The sequence below is a fragment of the Pseudophryne corroboree genome, chromosome 1 (assembly GCF_028390025.1).
Source record: "Pseudophryne corroboree isolate aPseCor3 chromosome 1, aPseCor3.hap2, whole genome shotgun sequence".
NCBI classification, from domain to species: Eukaryota; Metazoa; Chordata; class Amphibia; order Anura; family Myobatrachidae; genus Pseudophryne; species Pseudophryne corroboree.
Window position 1 is genome coordinate 885,962,463 of NC_086444.1, and position 23,312 is coordinate 885,985,774.

At 33.8% G+C, this 23,312-nt stretch overlaps 22 non-coding genes across 22 annotated transcripts; all 22 read left to right on the forward strand.

The window, feature by feature from the left end:
• Nucleotides 1-1,861: 1,861 nt before the first annotated feature.
• Nucleotides 1,862-1,934, forward strand: TRNAK-UUU (transfer RNA lysine (anticodon UUU)). Its single transcript has one exon. It is a non-coding gene; the product is annotated as a tRNA-Lys (tRNA).
• Nucleotides 1,935-2,514: 580 nt separating this feature from the next.
• Nucleotides 2,515-2,587, forward strand: TRNAK-UUU (transfer RNA lysine (anticodon UUU)). Its single transcript has one exon. It is a non-coding gene; the product is annotated as a tRNA-Lys (tRNA).
• A 579-nt stretch (nucleotides 2,588-3,166) lies between these two features.
• TRNAK-UUU (transfer RNA lysine (anticodon UUU)) lies at nucleotides 3,167-3,239 on the forward strand. The gene has a single exon. It is a non-coding gene; the product is annotated as a tRNA-Lys (tRNA).
• A 1,232-nt stretch (nucleotides 3,240-4,471) lies between these two features.
• On the forward strand, nucleotides 4,472-4,544 carry TRNAK-UUU (transfer RNA lysine (anticodon UUU)). Its single transcript has one exon. It is a non-coding gene; the product is annotated as a tRNA-Lys (tRNA).
• A 1,232-nt stretch (nucleotides 4,545-5,776) lies between these two features.
• TRNAK-UUU (transfer RNA lysine (anticodon UUU)) lies at nucleotides 5,777-5,849 on the forward strand. The gene has a single exon. It is a non-coding gene; the product is annotated as a tRNA-Lys (tRNA).
• A 1,232-nt stretch (nucleotides 5,850-7,081) lies between these two features.
• Nucleotides 7,082-7,154, forward strand: TRNAK-UUU (transfer RNA lysine (anticodon UUU)). Its single transcript has one exon. It is a non-coding gene; the product is annotated as a tRNA-Lys (tRNA).
• Nucleotides 7,155-9,690: 2,536 nt separating this feature from the next.
• Nucleotides 9,691-9,763, forward strand: TRNAK-UUU (transfer RNA lysine (anticodon UUU)). Its single transcript has one exon. It is a non-coding gene; the product is annotated as a tRNA-Lys (tRNA).
• Nucleotides 9,764-10,340: 577 nt separating this feature from the next.
• Nucleotides 10,341-10,413, forward strand: TRNAK-UUU (transfer RNA lysine (anticodon UUU)). The gene has a single exon. It is a non-coding gene; the product is annotated as a tRNA-Lys (tRNA).
• A 1,231-nt stretch (nucleotides 10,414-11,644) lies between these two features.
• Nucleotides 11,645-11,717, forward strand: TRNAK-UUU (transfer RNA lysine (anticodon UUU)). The gene has a single exon. It is a non-coding gene; the product is annotated as a tRNA-Lys (tRNA).
• A 579-nt stretch (nucleotides 11,718-12,296) lies between these two features.
• On the forward strand, nucleotides 12,297-12,369 carry TRNAK-UUU (transfer RNA lysine (anticodon UUU)). The gene has a single exon. It is a non-coding gene; the product is annotated as a tRNA-Lys (tRNA).
• Nucleotides 12,370-12,949: 580 nt separating this feature from the next.
• On the forward strand, nucleotides 12,950-13,022 carry TRNAK-UUU (transfer RNA lysine (anticodon UUU)). Its single transcript has one exon. It is a non-coding gene; the product is annotated as a tRNA-Lys (tRNA).
• A 1,231-nt stretch (nucleotides 13,023-14,253) lies between these two features.
• TRNAK-UUU (transfer RNA lysine (anticodon UUU)) lies at nucleotides 14,254-14,326 on the forward strand. The gene has a single exon. It is a non-coding gene; the product is annotated as a tRNA-Lys (tRNA).
• Nucleotides 14,327-14,905: 579 nt separating this feature from the next.
• TRNAK-UUU (transfer RNA lysine (anticodon UUU)) lies at nucleotides 14,906-14,978 on the forward strand. The gene has a single exon. It is a non-coding gene; the product is annotated as a tRNA-Lys (tRNA).
• A 577-nt stretch (nucleotides 14,979-15,555) lies between these two features.
• Nucleotides 15,556-15,628, forward strand: TRNAK-UUU (transfer RNA lysine (anticodon UUU)). The gene has a single exon. It is a non-coding gene; the product is annotated as a tRNA-Lys (tRNA).
• Nucleotides 15,629-16,207: 579 nt separating this feature from the next.
• On the forward strand, nucleotides 16,208-16,280 carry TRNAK-UUU (transfer RNA lysine (anticodon UUU)). Its single transcript has one exon. It is a non-coding gene; the product is annotated as a tRNA-Lys (tRNA).
• A 580-nt stretch (nucleotides 16,281-16,860) lies between these two features.
• On the forward strand, nucleotides 16,861-16,933 carry TRNAK-UUU (transfer RNA lysine (anticodon UUU)). The gene has a single exon. It is a non-coding gene; the product is annotated as a tRNA-Lys (tRNA).
• A 579-nt stretch (nucleotides 16,934-17,512) lies between these two features.
• TRNAK-UUU (transfer RNA lysine (anticodon UUU)) lies at nucleotides 17,513-17,585 on the forward strand. The gene has a single exon. It is a non-coding gene; the product is annotated as a tRNA-Lys (tRNA).
• A 580-nt stretch (nucleotides 17,586-18,165) lies between these two features.
• Nucleotides 18,166-18,238, forward strand: TRNAK-UUU (transfer RNA lysine (anticodon UUU)). Its single transcript has one exon. It is a non-coding gene; the product is annotated as a tRNA-Lys (tRNA).
• Nucleotides 18,239-18,817: 579 nt separating this feature from the next.
• Nucleotides 18,818-18,890, forward strand: TRNAK-UUU (transfer RNA lysine (anticodon UUU)). The gene has a single exon. It is a non-coding gene; the product is annotated as a tRNA-Lys (tRNA).
• A 580-nt stretch (nucleotides 18,891-19,470) lies between these two features.
• TRNAK-UUU (transfer RNA lysine (anticodon UUU)) lies at nucleotides 19,471-19,543 on the forward strand. Its single transcript has one exon. It is a non-coding gene; the product is annotated as a tRNA-Lys (tRNA).
• A 1,883-nt stretch (nucleotides 19,544-21,426) lies between these two features.
• On the forward strand, nucleotides 21,427-21,499 carry TRNAK-UUU (transfer RNA lysine (anticodon UUU)). The gene has a single exon. It is a non-coding gene; the product is annotated as a tRNA-Lys (tRNA).
• Nucleotides 21,500-22,079: 580 nt separating this feature from the next.
• On the forward strand, nucleotides 22,080-22,152 carry TRNAK-UUU (transfer RNA lysine (anticodon UUU)). The gene has a single exon. It is a non-coding gene; the product is annotated as a tRNA-Lys (tRNA).
• Nucleotides 22,153-23,312: the final 1,160 nt, after the last annotated feature.

The following is a 23,312-nucleotide window of genomic DNA, read 5'->3' on the forward strand; positions in this document are numbered from 1 at the left end:
TTTTGTTTGTGAAATGGTTAATTTTGCAGAGTTTAAAATTATCCATTCCTGCAGGCAGCCATCTTTTAATTGTTGATGCTGATTATGTTCATTATTCAATGGGAAGGTGAATAGATTGGAAAGATTCTGTAGAATAGTAAGAATGGACTTTATCACTCTTCAATAGGCACACATTATTGGCATCTAGTAATATAATCATCACAAAGTAGTATCGCTACATGTCAGTTCTAAAGCCTTTATTTCATCAGGAACTCAAATCCATCCTTCTTTGATAGGCACACAGTGATTAAATTAGACAAGTAATAAATCAAACCTCTTTGACAAAAATAATTGAATGTGATTATTGAAGTAAGGTGATACTTAACGAATCTAAGGATTTACATCTTAAACACAGAGGAAACTAAAATATATTTCATCAAGAGACCCTACAAGCCAAGTCTTTCAGTTCATGATTGCAGTAACACATATATTTTTCCACATTTTTTGTAATTGCACAGCAAATTGTCATGTTTTATATATTTCGAGCAGTTTCCAATATGGCAACTTCAGTGCTCAGAACCTGGATAGCTCAGTTGGTAGAGCATCAGACTTTTAATCTAAGGATCCAGGGTTCAAGTCTCTGTTCAGGCGAGTGTCTTTTAAACAATGGTGTTTTTGTTTGTGAAATGGACAATTTTGCAGAGTTTAAAATCATCCATTCCTGCAGGCAGCCATCTTTTAATTGTTGATGCTGATTATGTTCATTATTCAATGGGAAGGTGAATAGATTGGAAAGATTCTGTAGAATATTAAGAATGGACTTTATCACTCTTCAATAGGCACACATTATTGGCATCTAGTAATATAATCATCACAAAGTAGTATCGCTACATGTCAGTTCTAAAGACTTTATTTCATCAGGAACTCAAATCCATCCTTCTTTGATAGGCACACAGTGATTAAATTAGACAAGTAATAAATCAAACCTCTTTGACAAAAATAATTGAATGTGATTATTGAAGTAAGGTGATACTTAACGAATCTAAGGATTTACATCTTAAACACAGAGGAAACTAAAATATATTTCATCAAGAGACCCTACAAGCCAAGTCTTTCAGTTCATGATTGCAGTAACACATATATTTTTCCACATTTTTTGTAATTGCACAGCAAATTGTCATGTTTTATATATTTCGAGCAGTTTCCAATATGGCAACTTCAGTGCTCAGAGCCTGGATAGCTCAGTTGGTAGAGCATCAGACTTTTAATCTAAGGGTCCAGGGTTCAAGTATCTGTTCAGGCGAGTGTCTTTTAAACAATGGTGTTTTTGTTTGTGAAATGGACAATTTTGCAGAGTTTAAAATCATCCATTCCTGCAGGCAGCCATCTTTTAATTGTTGATGCTGATTATGTTCATTATTCAATGGGAAGGTGTATAGATTGGAGAGATTCTTTAGAATATTAAGAATGGACTTTATCACTCTTCAATAGGCACACATTATTGGCATCTAGTAATATAGTCATCACAAAGTAGTATCACTACATGTCAGTTCTAAAGACTTTGTTTCATCAGGAACTCAAATCCATCCTTCTTTGATAGGCACACAGTGATTAAATTAGACAAGTAATAAATCAAACCTCTTTGACAAAAATAATTAAATGTGATTATTGAAGTAAGGTGATACTTAACGAAACTAAGGATTTACATCTTAAACACAGAGGAAACTAAAATATATTTCATCAAGAGACCCTACAAGCCAAGTCTTTCAGTTCATGATTGCAGTAACACATATATTTTTCCACATTTTTTGTAATTGCACAGCAAATTGTCATGTTTTATATATTTCGAGCTGTTTCCAATATGGCAACTTCAGCATTCAGATCCTGGATAGCTCAGTCGGTAGAGCATCAGACTTTTAATCTGAAGGTCCAGGGTTCAAGTCCCTGTTCAGGAGAGTGTCTTTTAAACAATGGTGTTTTTGTTTGTGAAATGGCCAATTTTGCAGAGTTTAAAATCATCCATTCCTGTAGGCAGCCATCTTTTAATTGTTGATGCTGATTATGTTCATTATTCAATGGGAAGGTGTATAGATTGGAGAGATTCTTTAGAATATTAAGAATGGACTTTATCACTCTTCAATAGGCACACATTATTGGCATCTAGTAATATAGTCATCACAAAGTAGTATCACTACATGTCAGTTCTAAAGACTTTGTTTCATCAGGAACTCAAATCCATCCTTCTTTGATAGGCACACAGTGATTAAATTAGACAAGTAATAAATCAAACCTCTTTGACAAAAATATTTGAATGTGATTATTGAAGTGAGGTGATACTTAAATCATCTAAGGATTTACAACTTAAACACAGAGGAAACTAAAATATATTTCATCAAGATACCCTACAAGCCAAGTCTTTCAGTTCATGATTGCAGTAACACATATATTTTTCCACATTTTTTGTAAATTGCACAGCAAATTGTCATGTTTTATATATTTCGAGCAGTTTCCAATATGATAACTTTAGCACTCAGAGCCTGGATAGCTCAGTCGGTAGAACATCAGACTTTTAATCTGAGGGTCTAGGGTTCAAGTCCCTGTTCAGGCGAGTGTCTTTTAAACAATGGTGTTTTTGTTTGAGAAATGGACAATTTTGCAGAGTTTAAAATTATCCATTCCTGCAGGCAGCCATCCTTTAATTGTTGATGCTGATTATGTTCATTATTCAATGGGAAGGTGAATAGATTGGAAAGATTCTGTAGAATATTAAGAATGGACTTTATCACTCTTCAATAGGCGCACATTATTGGCATCTAGTAATATAATAATCACAAAGTAGTATCGCTACATGTCAGTTCTAAAGACTTTATTTCATCAGGAACTCAAATCCATCCTTCTTTGATAGGCACACAGTGATTAAATTAGACAAGTAATAAATCAAACCTCTTTGACAAAAATAATTGAATGTGATTATTGAAGTAAGGTGATACTTAACGAATCTAAGGATTTACATCTTAAACACAGAGGAAACTAAAATATATTTCATCAAGAGACCCTACAAGCCAAGTCTTTCAGTTCATGATTGCAGTAACACATATATTTTTCCACATTTTTTGTAATTGCACAGCAAATTGTCATGTTTTATATATTTCGAGCAGTTTCCAATATGGCAACTTCAGTGCTCAGAGCCTGGATAGCTCAGTTGGTAGAGCATCAGACTTTTAATCTAAGGATCCAGGGTTCAAGTCTCTGTTCAGGCGAGTGTCTTTTAAACAATGGTGTTTTTGTTTGTGAAATGGACAATTTTGCAGAGTTTAAAATCATCCATTCCTGCAGGCAGCCATCTTTTAATTGTTGATGCTGATTATGTTCATTATTCAATGGGAAGGTGAATAGATTGGAAAGATTCTGTAGAATATTAAGAATGGACTTTATCACTCTTCAATAGGCACACATTATTGGCATCTAGTAATATAATCATCACAAAGTAGTATCGCTACATGTCAGTTCTAAAGACTTTATTTCATCAGGAACTCAAATCCATCCTTCTTTGATAGGCACACAGTGATTAAATTAGACAAGTAATAAATCAAACCTCTTTGACAAAAATAATTGAATGTGATTATTGAAGTAAGGTGATACTTAACGAATCTAAGGATTTACATCTTAAACACAGAGGAAACTAAAATATATTTCATCAAGAGACCCTACAAGCCAAGTCTTTCAGTTCATGATTGCAGTAACACATATATTTTTCCACATTTTTTGTAATTGCACAGCAAATTGTCATGTTTTATATATTTCGAGCAGTTTCCAATATGGCAACTTCAGCATTTAGAGCCTGGATAGCTCAGTCGGTAGAGCATCAGACTTTTAATCTAAGGGTCCAGGGTTCAAGTATCTGTTCAGGCGAGTGTCTTTTAAACAATGGTGTTTTTGTTTGTGAAATGGACAATTTTGCAGAGTTTAAAATCATCCATTCCTGCAGGCAGCCATCTTTTAATTGTTGATGCTGATTATGTTCATTATTCAATGGGAAGGTGTATAGATTGGAGAGATTCTTTAGAATATTAAGAATGGACTTTATCACTCTTCAATAGGCACACATTATTGGCATCTAGTAATATAGTCATCACAAAGTAGTATCACTACATGTCAGTTCTAAAGACTTTGTTTCATCAGGAACTCAAATCCATCCTTCTTTGATAGGCACACAGTGATTAAATTAGACAAGTAATAAATCAAACCTCTTTGACAAAAATATGTGAATGTGATTATTGAAGTGAGGTGATACTTAAAGCATCTAAGGATTTACAACTTAAACACAGAGGAAACTAAAATATATTTCATCAAGAGACCCTACAAGCCAAGTCTTTCAGTTCATGATTGCAGTAACACATATATTTTTCCACATTTTTTGTAAATTGCACAGCAAATTGTCATGTTTTATATATTTCGAGCAGTTTCCAATATGGAAACTTCAGTGCTTAGAGCCTGGATAGCTCAGTCGGTAGAGCATCAGACTTTTAATCTGAGGGTCCAGGGTTCAAGTCCCTGTTCAGGTGAGTGTCTTTTAAACAATAGTGTTTTTGTTTGTGAAGTGGACAATTTTGCAGAGTTTAAAATTATCCATTCCTGCAGGCAGCCATATTTTAATTGTTGATGCTGATTATGTTCATTATTCAATGGGAAGGTGAATAGATTGGAAAGATTCTGTAGAATAGTAAGAATGGACTTTATCACTCTTCAATAGGCACACATTATTGGCATCTAGTAATATAATCATCACAAAGTAGTATCGCTACATTTTAGTTCTAAAGACTTTATTTTATCAGGAACTCAATTCCATCCTTCTTTGATAGGCACACAGTGATTAAATTAGACAAGTAATAAATCAAACCTCTTTGACAAAAATAATTGAATGTGATTATTGAAGTAAGGTGATACTTAACGAAACTAAGGATTTACATCTTAAACACAGAGGAAACTAAAATATATTTCATCAAGATACCCTACAAGCCAAGTCATTCAGTTCATGATTGCAGTAACACATATATCTTTCCACATTTTTTGTAATTGCACAGCAAATTGTCATGTTTTATATATTTCGAGAAGTTTCCAATATGGCAACTTCAGCACTCAGAGCCTGGATAACTCAGTCGGTAGAGCATCAGACTTTTAATCTGAGGGTCGAGGGTTCAAGTCCCTGTTCAGGCGAGTGTCTTTTAAACAATGGTGTTTTTGTTTGTGAAATGGCCAATTTTGCAGAGTTTAAAATCATCCATTCCTGTAGGCAGCCATCTTTTAATTTTTGATGCTGATTATGTTCATTATTCAATGGGAAGGTGTATAGATTGGAGAGATTCTGTAGAATATTAAGAATGGACTTTATCACTCTTCAATAGGCACACATTATTGGCATCTAGTAATATAGTCATCACAAAGTAGTATCACTACATGTCAGTTCTAAAGACTTTGTTTCATCAGGAACTCAAATCCATCCTTCTTTGATAGGCACACAGTGATTAAATTAGACAAGTAATAAATCAAACCTCTTTGACAAAAATATTTGAATGTGATTATTGAAGTGAGGTGATACTTAAAGCATCTAAGGATTTACAACTTAAACACAGAGGAAACTAAAATATATTTCATCAAGAGACCCTACAAGCCAAGTCTTTCAGTTCATGATTGCAGTAACACATATATTTTTCCACATTTTTTCTAAATTGCACAGCAAATTGTCATGTTTTATATATTTCGAGCAGTTTCCAATATGATAACTTTAGCACTTAGAGCCTGGATAGGTCAGTCGGTAGAGCATCAGACTTTTAATCTGAGGGTCCAGGGTTCAAGTCCCTGTTCAGGTGAGTGTCTTTTAAACAATAGTGTTTTTGTTTGTGAAGTGGACAATTTTGCAGAGTTTAAAATTATCCATTCCTGCAGGCAGCCATATTTTAATTGTTGATGCTGATTATGTTCATTATTCAATGGGAAGGTGAATAGATTGGAAAGATTCTGTAGAATAGTAAGAATGGACTTTATCACTCTTCAATAGGCACACATTATTGGCATCTAGTAATATAATCATCACAAAGTAGTATCGCTACATTTTAGTTCTAAAGACTTTATTTTATCAGGAACTCAATTCCATCCTTCTTTGATAGGCACACAGTGATTAAATTAGACAAGTAATAAATCAAACCTCTTTGACAAAAATAATTGAATGTGATTATTGAAGTAAGGTGATACTTAACGAAACTAAGGATTTACATCTTAAACACAGAGGAAACTAAAATATATTTCATCAAGATACCCTACAAGCCAAGTCATTCAGTTCATGATTGCAGTAACACATATATCTTTCCACATTTTTTGTAATTGCACAGCAAATTGTCATGTTTTATATATTTCGAGAAGTTTCCAATATGGCAACTTCAGCACTCAGAGCCTGGATAACTCAGTCGGTAGAGCATCAGACTTTTAATCTGAGGGTCGAGGGTTCAAGTCCCTGTTCAGGCGAGTGTCTTTTAAACAATGGTGTTTTTGTTTGTGAAATGGCCAATTTTGCAGAGTTTAAAATCATCCATTCCTGTAGGCAGCCATCTTTTAATTTTTGATGCTGATTATGTTCATTATTCAATGGGAAGGTGTATAGATTGGAGAGATTCTGTAGAATATTAAGAATGGACTTTATCACTCTTCAATAGGCACACATTATTGGCATCTAGTAATATAGTCATCACAAAGTAGTATCACTACATGTCAGTTCTAAAGACTTTGTTTCATCAGGAACTCAAATCCATCCTTCTTTGATAGGCACACAGTGATTAAATTAGACAAGTAATAAATCAAACCTCTTTGACAAAAATATTTGAATGTGATTATTGAAGTGAGGTGATACTTAAAGCATCTAAGGATTTACAACTTAAACACAGAGGAAACTAAAATATATTTCATCAAGAGACCCTACAAGCCAAGTCTTTCAGTTCATGATTGCAGTAACACATATATTTTTCCACATTTTTTCTAAATTGCACAGCAAATTGTCATGTTTTATATATTTCGAGCAGTTTCCAATATGATAACTTTAGCACTTAGAGCCTGGATAGGTCAGTCGGTAGAGCATCAGACTTTTAATCTGAGGGTCCAGGGTTCAAGTCCCTGTTCAGGCGAGTGTCTTTTAAACAATGGTGTTTTTGTTTGAGAAATGGACAATTTTGCAGAGTTTAAAATTATCCATTCCTGCAGGCAGCCATCTTTTAATTGTTGATGCTGATTATGTTCATTATTCAATGGGAAGGTGAATAGATTGGAAAGATTCTGTAGAATATTAAGAATGGACTTTATCACTCTTCAATAGGCGCACATTATTGGCATCTAGTAATATAATCATCACAAAGTAGTATCGCTACATGTCAGTTCTAAAGACTTTATTTCATCAGGAACTCAATTCCATCCTTCTTTTATAGGCACACAGTGATTAAATTAGACAAGTAATAAATCAAACCTCTTTGACAAAAATAATTGAATGTGATTATTGAAGTAAGGTGATACTTAACGAATCTAAGGATTTACATCTTAAACACAGAGGAAACTAAAATATATTTCATCAAGAGACCCTACAAGCCAAGTCTTTCAGTTCATGATTGCAGTAACACATATATTTTTCCTCATTTTTTGTAATTGCACAGCAAATTGTCATGTTTTATATATTTCGAGTAGTTTCCAATATGGCAACTTCAGTGCTCAGAGCCTGGATAGCTCAGTCGGTAGAGCATCAGACTTTTAATCTGAGGGTCCAGGATTCAAGTCCCTGTTCAGGAGAGTGTCTTTTAAACAATGGTGTTTTTGTTTGTGAAATGGACAATTTTGCAGAGTTTAAAATCATCCATTCCTGTAGGCTGCCATCTTTTAATTGTTGATGCTGATTATGTTCATTATTCAATGGGAAGGTGTATAGATTGGAGAGATTCTTTAGAATATTAAGAATGGACTTTATCACTCTTCAATAGGCGCACATTATTGGCATCTAGTAATATAATCATCACAAAGTAGTATCGCTACATGTCAGTTCTAAAGACTTTATTTCATCAGGAACTCAAATCCATCCTTCTTTGATAGGCACACAGTGCTTAAATTAGACAAGTAATAAATCAAACCTCTTTGACAAAAATAATTGAATGTGATTATTGAAGTATGGTGATACTTAACGAATCTAAGGATTTACATCTTAAACACAGAGGAAACTAAAATATATTTCATCAAGATACCCTACAAGCCAAGTCTTTCAGTTCATGATTGCAGTAACACATATATTTTTCCACATTTTTTGTCATTGCACAGCAAATTGTCATGTTTTATATATTTCGAGCAGTTTCCAATATGGAAACTTCAATGCTTAGAGCCTGGATAGCTCAGTCGGTAGAGCATCAGTCTTTTAATCTGAGGGTCCAGGTTTCAAGTCCCTGTTCAGGTGAGTGTCTTTTAAACAATAGTGTTTTTGTTTGTGAAGTGGACAATTTTGCAGAGTTTAAAATTATCCATTCCTGCAGGCAGCCATCTTTTAATTGTTGATGCTGATTATGTTCATTATTCAATGGGAAGGTGAATAGATTGGAAAGATTCTGTAGAATATTAAGAATGGACTTTATCACTCTTCAATAGGCACACATTATTGGCATCTAGTAATATAATCATCACAAAGTAGTATCGCTACATGTCAGTTCTAAAGACTTTATTTCATCAGGAACTCAATTCCATCCTTCTTTTATAGGCACACAGTGATTAAATTAGACAAGTAATAAATCAAACCTCTTTGACAAAAATAATTGAATGTGATTATTGAAGTAAGGTGATACTTAACGAATCTAAGGATTTACATCTTAAACACAGAGGAAACTAAAATATATTTCATCAAGAGACCCTACAAGCCAAGTCTTTCAGTTCATGATTGCAGTAACACATATATTTTTCCTCATTTTTTGTAATTACACAGCAAATTGTCATGTTTTATATATTTCGAGTAGTTTCCAATATGGCAACTTCAGTGCTCAGAGCCTGGATAGCTCAGTCGGTAGAGCATCAGACTTTTAATCTGAGGGTCCAGGATTCAAGTCCCTGTTCAGGAGAGTGTATTTAAAACAATGGTGTTTTTGTTTGTGAAATGGACAATTTTGCAGAGTTTAAAATCATCCATTCCTGTAGGCAGCCATCTTTTAATTGTTGATGCTGATTATGTTCATTATTCAATGGGAAGGTGTATAGATTGGAGAGATTCTTTAGAATATTAAGAATGGACTTTATCACTCTTCAATAGGCACACATTATTGGCATCTAGTAATATAGTCATCACAAAGTAGTATCACTACATGTCAGTTCTAAAGACTTTGTTTCATCAGGAACTCAAATCCATCCTTCTTTGATAGGCACACAGTGATTAAATTAGACAAGTAATACATCAAACCTCTTTGACAAAAATATTTGAATGTGATTATTGAAGTGAGGTGATACTTAAAGCATCTAAGGATTTACAACTTAAACACAGAGGAAACTAAAATATATTTCATCAAGAGACCCTACAAGCCAAGTCTTTCAGTTCATGATTGCAGTAACACATATATTTTTCCACATTTTTTGTAAATTGCACAGCAAATTGTCATGTTTTATATATTTCGAGCAGTTTCCAATATGATAATTTTAGCACTCAGAGCCTGGATAGCTCAGTCGGTAGAGCATCAGACTTTTAATCTGAGGGTCCAGGGTTCAAGTCCCTGTTCAGGCGAGTGTCTTTTAAACAATGGTGTTTTTGTTTGAGAAATGGACAATTTTGCAGAGTTTAAAATTATCCATTCCTGCAGGCAGCCATCTTTTAATTGTTGATGCTGATTATGTTCATTATTCAATGGGAAGGTGAATAGATTGGAAAGATTCTGTAGAATATTAAGAATGGACTTTATCACTCTTCAATAGGCACACATTATTGGCATCTAGTAATATAATCATCACAAAGTAGTATCGCTACATGTCAGTTCTAAAGACTTTATTTCATCAGGAACTCAAATCCATCCTTCTTTGATAGGCACACAGTGATTAAATTAGACAAGTAATAAATCAAACCTCTTTGACAAAAATAATTGAATGTGATTATTGAAGTATGGTAATACTTAACGAATCTAAGGATTTACATCTTAAACACAGAGGAAACTAAAATATATTTCATCAAGATACCCTACAAGCCAAGTCTTTCAGTTCCTGATTGCAGTAACACATATTTTTCCACATTTTTTGTCATTGCACAGCAAATTGTCATGTTTTATATATTTCGAGCAGTTTCCAATATGGAAACTTCAGTGCTTAGAGCCTGGATAGCTCAGTCGGTAGAGCATCAGACTTTTAATCTGAGGATCCAGGGTTCAAGTCCCTGTTCAAGTGAGTGTCTTTTAAACAATAGTGTTTTTGTTTGTGAAGTGGACAATTTTGCAGAGTTTAAAATTATCCATTCCTGCAGGCAGCCATCTTTTAATTGTTGATGCTGATTATGTTCATTATTCAATGGGAAGGTGAATAGATTGGAAAGATTCTGTAGAATAGTAAGAATGGACTTTATCACTCTTCAATAGGCACACATTATTGGCATCTAGTAATATAATCATCACAAAGTAGTATCGCTACATGTCAGTTCTAAAGCCTTTATTTCATCAGGAACTCAAATCCATCCTTCTTTGATAGGCACACAGTGATTAAATTAGACAAGTAATAAATCAAACCTCTTTGACAAAAATAATTGAATGTGATTATTGAAGTAAGGTGATACTTAACGAATCTAAGGATTTACATCTTAAACACAGAGGAAACTAAAATATATTTCATCAAGAGACCCTACAAGCCAAGTCTTTCAGTTCATGATTACAGTAACACATATATTTTTCCACATTTTTTGTAATTGCACAGCAAATTGTCATGTTTTATATATTTCGAGCAGTTTCCAATATGGCAACTTCAGTGCTCAGAGCCTGGATAGCTCAGTTGGTAGAGCATCAGACTTTTAATCTAAGGATCCAGGGTTCAAGTCTCAGTTCAGGCGAGTGTCTTTTAAACAATGGTGTTTTTGTTTGTGAAATGGACAATTTTGCAGAGTTTAAAATCATCCATTCCTGCAGGCAGCCATCTTTTAATTGTTGATGCTGATTATGTTCATTATTCAATGGGAAGGTGAATAGATTGGAAAGATTCTGTAGAATATTAAGAATGGACTTTATCACTCTTCAATAGGCACACATTATTGGCATCTAGTAATATAATCATCACAAAGTAGTATCGCTACATGTCAGTTCTAAAGACTTTATTTCATCAGGAACTCAAATCCATCCTTCTTTGATAGGCACACAGTGATTAAATTAGACAAGTAATAAATCAAACCTCTTTGACAAAAATAATTGAATGTGATTATTGAAGTAAGGTGATACTTAACGAATCTAAGGATTTACATCTTAAACACAGAGGAAACTAAAATATATTTCATCAAGAGACCCTACAAGCCAAGTCTTTCAGTTCATGATTGCAGTAACACATATATTTTTCCACATTTTTTGTAATTGCACAGCAAATTGTCATGTTTTATATATTTCGAGCAGTTTCCAATATGGCAACTTCAGCATTTAGAGCCTGGATAGCTCAGTCGGTAGAGCATCAGACTTTTAATCTGAGGGTCCAGGGTTCAAGTCCCTGTTCAGGCAAGTGTCTTTTAAACAATGGTGTTTTTGTTTGTGAAATGGTTAATTTTGCAGAGTTTAAAATTATCCATTCCTGCAGGCAGCCATCTTTTAATTGTTGATGCTGATTATGTTCATAATTCAATGGGAAGGTGAATAGATTGGAAAGATTCTGTAGAATATTAAGAATGGACTTCATCACTCTTCAAAAGGCACACATTATTGGCATCTAGTAATATAATCATCACAAAGTAGTATCGCTACATGTCAGTTCTAAAGACTTTATTTCATCAGGAACTCAATTCCATCCTTCTTTGATAGGCACACAGTGATTAAATTAGACAAGTAATAAATCAAACCTCTTTGACAAAAATAATTGAATGTGATTATTGAAGTAAGGTGATACTTAACGAATCTAAGGATTTACATCTTAAACACAGAGGAAACTAAAATATATTTCATCAAGATACCCTACAAGCCAAGTCTTTCAGTTCATGATTGCAGTAACACATATATTTTTCCACATTTTTTGTAATTGCACAGCAAATTGTCATGTTTTATATATTTCGAGCAGTTTCCAATATGGCAACTTCAGTGCTCAGAGCCTGGATAACTCAGTCGGTAGAGCATCAGACTTTTAATCTGAGGGTCCAGGGTTCAAGTCCCTGTTCAGGCGAGTGTCTTTTAAACAATGGTGTTTTTGTTTGTGAAATGGACAAATTTTGCAGAGTTTAAAATCATCCATTCCTGCAGGCAGCCATCTTTTAATTGTTGATGCTGATTATGTTCATTATTCAATGGGAAGGGGTATAGATTGGAAAGATTCTTTAGAATATTAAGAATGGACTTTATCACTCTTCAATAGGCACACATTATTGGCATCTAGTAATATAATCATCACAAAGTAGTATCGCTACATGTCAGTTCTAAAGACTTTATTTCATCAGGAACTCAAATCCATCCTTCTTTGATAGGCACACAGTGATTAAATTAGACAAGTAATAAATCAAACCTCTTTGACAAAAATAATTGAATGTGATTATTGAAGTAAGGTGATACTTAACGAATCTAAGGATTTACATCTTCAACACAGAGGAAACTAAAATATATTTCATCAAGATACCCTACAAGCCAAGTCTTTCAGTTCATGATTGTAGTAACACATATATTTTTCCACATTTTTTGTAATTGCACAGCAAATTGTCATGTTTTATATATTTCGAGCTGTTTCCAATATGGCAACTTCAGCATTCAGAGCCTGGATAGCTCAGTTGGTAGAGCATCAGACTTTTAATCTGAGGGTCCAGGGTTCAAGTCCCTGTTCAGGTGCGTGTCTTTTAAACAATGGTGTTTTTGTTTGTGAAATGGTTAATTTTGCAGAGTTTAAAATTATCCATTCCTGCAGGCAGCCATCTTTTAATTGTTGATGCTGATTATGTTCATTATTCAATGGAAAGGTGAATAGATTGGAAAGATTCTGTAGAATATTAAGAATGGACTTTATCACTCTTCAATAGGCACACATTATTGGCATCTAGTAATATAATCATCACAAAGTAGTATCGCTACATGTCAGTTCTAAAGACTTTATTTCATCAGGAACTCAAATCCATCCTTCTTTGATAGGCACACAGTGATTAAATTAGACAAGTAATAAATCAAACCTCTTTGACAAAAATAATTGAATGTGATTATTGAAGTAAGGTGATACTTAACGAATCTAAGGATTTACATCTTAAACACAGAGGAAACTAAAATATATTTCATCAAGAGACCCTACAAGCCAAGTCTTTCAGTTCATGATTGCAGTAACACATATATTTTTCCACATTTTTTGTAATTGCACAGCAAATTGTCATGTTTTATATATTTCGAGCAGTTTCCAATATGGCAACTTCAGTGCTCAGAGCCTGGATAGCTCAGTTGGTAGAGCATCAGACTTTTAATCTAAGGGTCCAGGGTTCAAGTATCTGTTCAGGCGAGTGTCTTTTAAACAATGGTGTTTTTGTTTGTGAAATGGACAATTTTGCAGAGTTTAAAATCATCCATTCCTGCAGGCAGCCATCTTTTAATTGTTGATGCTGATTATGTTCATTATTCAATGGGAAGGTGTATAGATTGGAGAGATTCTTTAGAATATTAAGAATGGACTTTATCACTCTTCAATAGGCACACATTATTGGCATCTAGTAATATAGTCATCACAAAGTAGTATCACTACATGTCAGTTCTAAAGACTTTGTTTCATCAGGAACTCAAATCCATCCTTCTTTGATAGGCACACAGTGATTAAATTAGACAAGTAATAAATCAAACCTCTTTGACAAAAATAATTAAATGTGATTATTGAAGTAAGGTGATACTTAACGAAACTAAGGATTTACATCTTAAACACAGAGGAAACTAAAATATATTTCATCAAGAGACCCTACAAGCCAAGTCTTTCAGTTCATGATTGCAGTAACACATATATTTTTCCACATTTTTTGTAATTGCACAGCAAATTGTCATGTTTTATATATTTCGAGCTGTTTCCAATATGGCAACTTCAGCATTCAGAGCCTGGATCGCTCAGTCGGTAGAGCATCAGACTTTTAATCTGAGGGTCCAGGGTTCAAGTCCCTGTTCAGGCGAGTGTCTTTTAAACAATGGTGTTTTTGTTTGTGAAATGGTTAATTTTGCAGAGTTTAAAATTATCCATTCCTGCAGGCAGCCATCTTTTAATTGTTGATGCTGATTATGTTCATTATTCAATGGGAAGGTGAATAGATTGGAAAGATTCTGTAGAATATTAAGAATGGACTTTATCACTCTTCAATAGGCACACATTATTGGCATCTAGTAATATAATCATCACAAAGTATTATCGCTACATGTCAGTTCTAAAGACTTTATTTCATCAGGAACTCAAATCCATCCTTCTTTGATAGGCACACAGTGATTAAATTAGACAAGTAATAAATCAAACCTCTTTGACAAAAATAATTGAATGTGATTATTGAAGTAAGGTGATACTTAACGAATCTAAGGATTTACATCTTAAACACAGAGGAAACTAAAATATATTTCATCAAGAGACCCTACAAGCCAAGTCTTTCAGTTCATGATTGCAGTAACACATATATTTTTCCACATTTTTTGTAATTGCACAGCAAATTGTCATGTTTTATATATTTCGAGCAGTTTCCAATATGGCAACTTCAGTGCTCAGAGCCTGGATAGCTCAGTCGGTAGAGCATCAGACTTTTAATCTAAGGGTCCAGGGTTCAAGTCCCCGTTCAGGCGAGTGTCTTTTAAACAATGGTGTTTTTGTTTGTGAAATGGACAATTTTGCAGAGTTTAAAATCATCCATTCCTGCAGACAGCCATCTTTTAATTGTTGATGCTGATTATGTTCATTATTCAATGGGAAGGTGTATAGATTGGAGAGATTCTTTAGAATATTAAGAATGGACTTTATCACTCTTCAATAGGCACACATTATTGGCATCTAGTAATATAGTCATCACAAAGTAGTATCACTATATGTCAGTTCTAAAGACTTTGTTTCATCAGGAACTCAAATCCATCCTTCTTTGATAGGCACACAGTGATTAAATTAGACTAGTAATAAATCAAACCTCTTTGACAAAAATAATTGAATGTGATTATTGAAGTAAGGTGATACTTAACGAATCTAAGGATTTACATCTTAAACACAGAGGAAACTAAAATATATTTCATCAAGAGACCCTACAAGCCAAGTCTTTCAGTTCATGATTGCAGTAACATATATTTTTCCACATTTTTTGTAATTGCACAGCAAATTGTCATGTTTTATATATTTCGAGCAGTTTCCAATATGGCAAAGTCAGCTCTCAGAGCCTGGATAACTCAGTCGGTAGAGCATCAGACTTTTAATCTGAGGGTCCAGGGTTCAAGTCCCTGTTCAGGCGAGTGTCTTTTAAACAATGGTGTTTTTGTTTGTGAAATGGCCAATTTTGCAGAGTTTAAAATCATCCATTCCTGCAGGCAGCCATCTTTTAATTGTTGATGCTGATTATGTTCATTATTCAATGGGAAGGTGTATAGATTGGAAAGATTCTGTAGAATATTAAGAATGGACTTTATCAATCTTCAATAGGCACACATTATTGGCATCTAGTAATATAATCATCACAAAGTAGTATCGCTACATGTCAGTTCTAAAGACTTTATTTCATCAGGAACTCAAATCCATCCTTCTTTGATAGGCACACAGTGATTAAATTAGACAAGTAATAAATCAAACCTCTTTGACAAAAATAATTGAATGTGATTATTGAAGTAAGGTGATACTTAACGAATCTAAGGATTTACATCTTAAACACAGAGGAAACTAAAATATATTTCATCAAGAGACCCTACAAGCCAAGTCTTTCAGTTCATAATTGCAGTAACACATATATTTTTCCACATTTTTTGTAATTGCACAGCAAATTGTCATGTTTTATATATTTCGAGCTGTTTCCAATATGGCAACTTCAGCATTCAGATCCTGGATAGCTCAGTCGGTAGAGCATCAGACTTTTAATCTGAGGGTCCAGGGTTTAAGTCCCTGTTCAGGAGAGTGTCTTTTAAACAATGGTGTTTTTGTTTGTGAAATGGACAATTTTGCAGAGTTTAAAATCATCCATTCCTGTAGGCAGCCATCTTTTAATTGTTGATGCTGATTATGTTCATTATTCAATGGGAAGGTGTATAGATTGGAGAGATTCTTTAGAATATTAAGAATGGACTTTATCACTCTTCAATAGGCACACATTATTGGCATCTAGTAATATAGTCATCACAAAGTAGTATCACTACATGTCAGTTCTAAAGACTTTGTTTCATCAGGAACTCAAATCCATCCTTCTTTGATAGGCACACAGTGATTAAATTAGACAAGTAATAAATCAAACCTCTTTGACAAAAATATTTGAATGTGATTATTGAAGTGAGGTGATACTTAAATCATCTAAGGATTTACAACTTAAACACAGAGGAAACTAAAATATATTTCATCAAGATACCCTACAAGCCAAGTTTTTCAGTTCATGATTGCAGTAACACATATATTTTTCCACATTTTTTGTAAATTGCACAGCAAATTGTCATGTTTTATATATTTAGAGCAGTTTCCAATATGATAACTTTAGCACTCAGAGCCTGGATAGCTCAGTCGGTAGAACATCAGACTTTTAATCTGAGGGTCTAGGGTTCAAGTCCCTGTTCAGGCGAGTGTCTTTTAAACAATGGTGTTTTTGTTTGAGAAATGGACAATTTTGCAGAGTTTAAAATTATCCATTCCTGCAGGCAGCCATCTTTTAATTGTTGATGCTGATTATGTTCATTATTCAATGGGAAGGTGAATAGATTGGAAAGATTCTGTAGAATATTAAGAATGGACTTTATCACTCTTCAATAGGCGCACATTATTGGCATCTAGTAATATAATAATCACAAAGTAGTATCGCTACATGTCAGTTCTAAAGACTTTATTTCATCAGGAACTCAAATCCATCCTTCTTTGATAGGCACACAGTGATTAAATTAGACAAGTAATAAATCAAACCTCTTTGACAAAAATAATTGAATGTGATTATTGAAGTATGGTGATACTTAACGAATCTAAGGATTTACATCTTAAACACAGAGGAAACTAAAATATATTTCATCAAGATACCCTACAAGCCAAGTCTTTCAGTTCATGATTGCAGTAACACATATATTTTTCCACATTTTTTGTCATTGCACAGCAAATTGTCATGTTTTATATATTTCGAGTAGTTTCCAATATGGCAACTTCAGTGCTCAGAGCCTGGATAGCTCAGTCGGTAGAGCATCAGACTTTTAATCTGAGGGTCCAGGGTTCAAGTCCCTGTTCAGGAGAGTGTCTTTTAAACAATGGTATTTTTGTTTGTGAAATGGACAATTTTGCAGAGTTTAAAATCATCCATTCCTGTAGGCAGCCATCTTTTAATTGTTGATGCTGATTATGTTCATTATTCAATGGGAAGGTGTATAGATTGGAGAGATTCTTTAGAATATTAAGAATGGACTTTATCACTTTTCAATAGGCACACATTATTGGCATCTAGTAATATAGTCATCACAAAGTAGTATCACTACATGTCAGTTCTAAAGACTTTGTTTCATCAGGAACTCAAATCCATCCTTCTTTGATAGGCACACAGTGATTAAATTAGACAAGTAATAAATCAAACCTCTTTGACAAAAATATTTGAATGTGATTATTGAAGTGAGGTGATACTTAAAGCATCTAAGGATTTACAACTTAAACACAGAGGAAACTAAAATATATTTCATCAAGAGACCCTTCAAGCCAAGTCTTTCAGTTCATGATTGCAGTAACACATATATTTTTCCAAATTTTTTCTAAATTGCACAGCAAATTGTCATGTTTTATATATTTCGAGCAGTTTCCAATATGATAACGTTAGCACTTAGAGCCTGGATAGCTCAGTCGGTAGAGCATCAGACTTTTAATCTGAGGGTCCAGGGTTCAAGTCCCTGTTCAGGTGAGTGTCTTTTAAACAATAGTGTTTTTGTTTGTGAAATGGACAATTTTGCAGAGTTTAAAATTATCCATTCCTGCAGGCAGCCATCTTTTAATTGTTGATGCTGATTATGTTCATTATTCAATGGGAAGGTGAATAGATTGGAAAGATTCTGTAGAATATTAAGAATGGACTTTATCACTCTTCAATAGGCACACATTATTGGCATCTAGTAATATAATCATCACAAAGTAGTATCGCTACATGTCAGTTCTAAAGACTTTATTTCATCAGGAACTCAATTCCATCCTTCTTTTATAGGCACACAGTGATTAAATTAGACAAGTAATAAATCAAACCTCTTTGACAAAAATAATTGAATGTGATTATTGAAGTAAGGTGATACTTAACGAATCTAAGGATTTACATCTTAAACACAGAGGAAACTAAAATATATTTCATCAAGAGACCCTACAAGCCAAGTCTTTCAGTTCATAATTGCAGTAACACATATATTTTTCCACATTTTTTGTAATTGCACAGCAAATTGTCATGTTTTATATATTTTGAGTAGTTTCCAATATGGCAACTTCAGTGCTCAGAGCCTGGATAGCTCAGTCGGTAGAGCATCAGACTTTTAATCTGAGGGTCCAGGGTTCAAGTCCCTGTTCAGGAGAGTTTCTTTTAAACAATAGTGTTTTTGTTTGTGAAATGGACAATTTTGCAGAGTTTAAAATCATCCATTCCTGTAGGCAGCCATCTTTTAATTGTTGATGCTGATTATGTTCATTAATCAATGGGAAGGTGTATAGATTGGAGAGATTCTTTAGAATATTAAGAATGGACTTTATCACTCTTCAATATGCACACATTATTGGCATCTAGTAATATAGTCATCACAAAGTAGTATCACTACATGTCAGTTCTAAAGACTTTGTTTCATCAGGAACTCAAATCCATCCTTCTTTGATAGGCACACAGTGATTAAATTAGACAAGTAATAAATCAAACCTCTTTGACAAAAATATTTGAATGTGATTATTGAAGTGAGGTGATACTTAAAGCATCTAAGGATTTACAACTTAAACAGAGAGGAAACTAAAATATATTTCATCAAGAGACCCTACAAGCCAAGTCTTTCAGTTCATGATTGCAGTAACACATATATTTTTCCACATTTTTTGTAAATTGCACAGCAAATTGTCATGTTTTATATATTTCGAGCAGTTTCCAATATGGAAACTTCAGTGCTTAGAGCCTGGATAGCTCAGTCGGTAGAGCATCAGACTTTTAATCTGAGGGTCCAGGGTTCAAGTCCCTGTTCAGGTGAGTGTATTTTAAACAATAGTGTTTTTGTTTGTGAAGTGGACAATTTTGCAGAGTTTAAAATTATCCATTCCTGCAGGCAGCCATATTTTAATTGTTGATGCTGATTATGTTCATTATTCAATGGGAAGGTGAATAGATTGGAAAGATTCTGTAGAATAGTAAGAATGGACTTTATCACTCTTCAATAGGCACACATTATTGGCATCTAGTAATATAATCATCACAAAGTAGTATCGCTACATTTTAGTTCTAAAGACTTTATTTTATCAGGAACTCAATTCCATCCTTCTTTGATAGGCACACAGTGATTAAATTAGACAAGTAATAAATCAAACCTCTTTGACAAAAATAATTGAATGTGATTATTGAAGTAAGGTGATACTTAACGAAACTAAGGATTTACATCTTAAACACAGAGGAAACTAAAATATATTTCATCAAGATACCCTACAAGCCAAGTCATTCAGTTCATGATTGCAGTAACACATATATCTTTCCACATTTTTTGTAATTGCACAGCAAATTGTCATGTTTTATATATTTCGAGAAGTTTCCAATATGGCAACTTCAGCACTCAGAGCCTGGATAACTCAGTCGGTAGAGCATCAGACTTTTAATCTGAGGGTCGAGGGTTCAAGTCCCTGTTCAGGCGAGTGTCTTTTAAACAATGGTGTTTTTGTTTGTGAAATGGCCAATTTTGCAGAGTTTAAAATTTTCCATTCCTGCAGGCAGCCGTCTTTTAATTTTTGATGCTGATTATGTTCATTATTCAATGGGAAGGTGTATAGATTGGAGAGATTCTGTAGAATATTAAGAATGGACTTTATCACTCTTCAATAGGCACACATTATTGGCATCTAGTAATATAATCATCACAAAGTAGTATCGTTACATGTCAGTTCTAAAGACTTTATTTCATCAGGAACTCAAATCCATCCTTATTTGATAGGCACACAGTGATTAAGTTAGACAAGTAATAAATCAAACCTCTTTGACAAAAATAATTGAATGTGATTATTGAAGTAAGGTGATACTTAACGAATCTAAGAATTTACATCTTAAACACAGAGGAAACTAAAATATATTTCATCAAGAGACCCTACAAGCCAAGTCTTTCAGTTCATGATTGCAGTAACACATATATTTTTCCACATTTTTTGTAATTGCACAGCAAATTGTCATGTTTTATATATTTCGAGCAGTTTCCAATATGGCAACCTCAGCACTCAGAGCCTGGATAGCTCAGTCGGTAGAGATCAGACTTTTAATCTTAGGGTCCAGGGTTCAAGTCCCTGTTCAGGCGAGTGTCTTTTAAACAATGGTGTTTTTGTTTGTGAAATGGACAAATTTTGCAGAGTTTAAAATCATCCATTCCTGCAGGCAGCCATCTTTTAATTGTTGATGCTGATTATGTTCATTATTCAATGGAAAGGGGTATAGATTGGAAAGATTCTTTAGAATATTAAGAATGGACTTTATCACTCTTCAATAGGCACACATTATTGGCATCTAGTAATATAATCATCACAAAGTAGTATCGCTACATGTCAGTTCTAAAGACTTTATTTCATCAGGAACTCAAATCCATCCTTCTTTGATAGGCACACAGTGATTAAATTAGACAAGTAATAAATCAAACCTCTTTGACAAAAATAATTGAATGTGATTATTGAAGTAAGGTGATACTTAACGAATCTAAGGATTTACATCTTAAACACAGAGGAAACTAAAATATATTTCATCAAGAGACCCTACAAGCCAAGTCTTTCAGTTCATGATTGCAGTAACACATATATTTTTCCACATTTTTTGTAATTGCACAGCAAATTGTCATGTTTTATATATTTCGAGCTGTTTCCAATATGGCAACTTCAGCACTCAGATCCTGGATAGCTCAGTCGGTAGAGCATCAGACTTTTAATCTGAGGGTCCAGGGTTCAAGTCCCTGTTCAGGAGAGTGTCTTTTAAACAATGGTGTTTTTGTTTGTGAAATGGACAATTTTGTAGAGTTTAAAATCATCCATTCCTGTAGGCAGCCATCTTTTAATTGTTGATGCTGATTATGTTCATTATTCAATGGGAAGGTGTATAGATTGGAGAGATTCTTTAGAATATTAAGAATGGACTTTATCACTCTTCAATAGGCACACATTATTGGCATCTAGTAATATAGTCATCACAAAGTAGTATCACTACATGTCAGTTCTAAAGACTTTGTTTCATCAGGAACTCAAATCCATCCTTCTTTGATAGGCACACAGTGATTAAATTAGACAAGTAATAAATCAAACCTCTTTGACAAAAATATTTGAATGTGATTATTGAAGTGAGGTGATACTTAAAGCATCTAAGGATTTACAACTTAAACACAGAGGAAACTAAAATATATTTCATCAAGAGACCCTACAAGCCAAGTCTTTCAGTTCATGATTGCAGTAACACATATATTTTTCCACATTTTTTCTAAATTGCACAGCAAATTGTCATGTTTTATATATTTCGAGCAGTTTCCAATATGATAACTTTAGCACTCAGAGCCTGGATAGGTCAGTCGGTAGAGCATCAGACTTTTAATCTGAGGGTCCAGGGTTCAAGTCCCTGTTCAGGCGAGTGTCTTTTAAACAATGGTATTTTTGTTTGAGAAATGGACAATTTTGCAGAGTTTAAAATTATCCATTCCTGCAGGCAGCCATCTTTTAATTGTTGATGCTGATTATGTTCATTATTCAATGGGAAGGTGAATAGATTGGAAAGATTCTGTAGAATATTAAGAATGGACTTTATCACTCTTCAATAGGCGCACATTATTGGCATCTAGTAATATAATCATCACAAAGTAGTATCGCTACATGTCAGTTCTAAAGACTTTATTTCATCAGGAACTCAAATCCATCCTTCTTTGATAGGCACACAGTGATTAAATTAGACAAGTAATAAATCAAACCTCTTTGACAAAAATAATTGAATGTGATTATTGAAGTATGGTGATACTTAACGAATCTAAGGATTTACATCTTAAACACAGAGGAAACTAAAATATATTTCATCAAGATACCCTACAAGCCAAGTCTTTCAGTTCATGATTGCAGTAACACATATATTTTTCCACATTTTTTGTCATTGCACAGCAAATTGTCATGTTTTATATATTTCGAGCAGTTTCCAATATGGAAACTTCAATGCTTAGAGCCTGGATAGCTCAGTCGGTAGAGCATCAGTCTTTTAATCTGAGGGTCCAGGTTTCAAGTCCCTGTTCAGGTGAGTGTCTTTTAAACAATAGTGTTTTTGTTTGTGAAGTGGACAATTTTGCAGAGTTTAAAATTATCCATTCCTGCAGGCAGCCATCTTTTAATTGTTGATGCTGATTATGTTCATTATTCAATGGGAAGGTGAATAGATTGGAAAGATTCTGTAGAATATTAAGAATGGACTTTATCACTCTTCAATAGGCACACATTATTGGCATCTAGTAATATAATCATCACAAAGTAGTATCGCTACATTTTAGTTCTAAAGACTTTATTTCATCAGGAACTCAATTCCATCCTTCTTTTATAGGCACACAGTGATTAAATTAGACAAGTAATAAATCAAACCTCTTTGACAAAAATAATTGAATGTGATTATTGAAGTAAGGTGATACTTAACGAATCTAAGGATTTACATCTTAAACACAGAGGAAACTGAAATATATTTCATCAAGAGACCCTACAAGCCAAGTCTTTCAGTTCATGATTGCAGTAACACATATATTTTTCCTCATTTTTTG